The sequence below is a fragment of the Neomonachus schauinslandi genome, chromosome 12, assembly GCF_002201575.2.
Source record: "Neomonachus schauinslandi chromosome 12, ASM220157v2, whole genome shotgun sequence".
In the NCBI taxonomy this organism is placed as follows: domain Eukaryota; kingdom Metazoa; phylum Chordata; class Mammalia; order Carnivora; family Phocidae; genus Neomonachus; species Neomonachus schauinslandi.
The window spans coordinates 77,160,204-77,161,951 of record NC_058414.1 but is presented as its reverse complement, the minus strand read 5'-3'; positions in this window follow the sequence as shown (position 1 = coordinate 77,161,951).

Sequence of the window (1,748 nt, the reverse complement as noted above, 5' to 3'; positions counted from 1 at the left end):
TATTGAAAGATAGGAATTTAGTGCCATTGTATTGCCTGTAAGGTGACTGTTACCATATATTGTCTGTGTTCCTTTCTGGTCTCTGTTGCTTTTAGGCTCTCTCTTTGCTTAGAGGACCCCTTTCAAGATTTCCTGTAGGGCTGGTTTTGTGTTTGCAAATTCCTTTAGTTTTTGTTTGTCCTGGAAGCTTTTTATCTCTCCTTCAATTTTCAGTGACAGCCTAGCTGGATATAGTATTCTTGGCTGCATATTTTTCTCATTTAGTGCTCTGAATATATCCTGCCAGTCCTTTCTGGCCTGCCAGGTCTCTGTGGATAGGTCTGTTGCCAGTCTAATGTTTCTACCCTTGTAGGTTACATATCTCTTCTCCCGAGCTGCTTTCAGGATTTTCTCTTTGTCTATGAGACTCGTAAGTTTTACTATTAGATGTCGGGGTGTTGACCTATTTTTATTGATTTTGAGAGGGTTCTCTGTGCTTCCTGGATTTTCATGCCTGTTTCCTTCCCCAAATTAGGGAAGTTCTCTGCTATAATTTGCTCCATTATACCTTCTGCCCCTCTCTCTCTTTCTTCTTCTTCTGGGATCCCAATTATTCTAATGTTGTTTCGTCTTATGGTATCGCTTATCTCTCGAATTCTGCCCTCGTGATCCAGTAGTTGTTTATCTCTCTTTTTCTCAGCTTCTTTATTTTCCATCATTTCATCTTCTATATTACTGATTCTCTCTTCTGCCTCATTTATTCTAGCAGTTAGCGCCCCCATTTTTGATTGCACCTCATTAATAGCCTTTTTGATTTCTACTTGGTTGGATTTTAGTTCTTTTACTTCTCCAGAAAGGGTTTCTCTAATAACTTCCATATTTTTTTCAAGCCCAGCTAGTATCTTTAAAGTGATGATTCTGAACTCTAGATCTGACATTGTACTAATGTCCGTATTGAGTAGGTCCCTGGCAGTCGGTACTACCTCTTGTTCTTTTTGTTGAGGTGATTTTTTCCGTCTTGTCATTTTGTGCAGAGGAGAATAGATTAATGAGAGAACAAAATGCTAGCAGAGTAACAACGTCCCCAGAAAATATACTCTAAACAAATCAGAAAAAACCTGAAGCAGTGGGAAAAGAAAGGGAAAGAGAGAAAAAAGAAAAAGAAAAAAAAGAAAAAGATAAAGATAAAAACAAAAACAAACAAAACAACAACAAAAAAACCAGAATGTGATCAAATATGATCAGGCTGGTATATAGATCAGTGCCACACACTAGATTTGGGGTGTATTTTGGTCTTTTAGAAGAAAGTGCCTCCCAAAATTTTAAAGAAAGAAAAACTTATATATGTACAAAAATAAGGGTTGATATGATGAAGGGATGGAATATGACTGTAAAGATGGAAATTATAAAAAATTTTACAAAAGGAATTGATAAGAAGTTGTTTGAAAAAAGAAAGAAGAGGATTTAAAAAAAGAAAAAAAAAAGGGAGAGGATGTGATCAGGCAGGGGAATAGAAAACACCATATACTAGAGATTTAGGGTATATTTTGATCTGTTAGAAGAAACTATCTCAAAATTTTAAAGAGAGAACAACTTTTATATATAAGCCAAAAATACGGGTAACTACTATGAAGGGATAGAATATGACTCTAAAAATGAAAAATAAAAATGTTTTTTTTTTAAAAAAAGGGATTGATAAGATGTTGGTTGAAAAAGGGAAAAAGGAAAATTCAAAAAGAAAAAAAAAAGAAAAAAAGACAGTTAAAAAA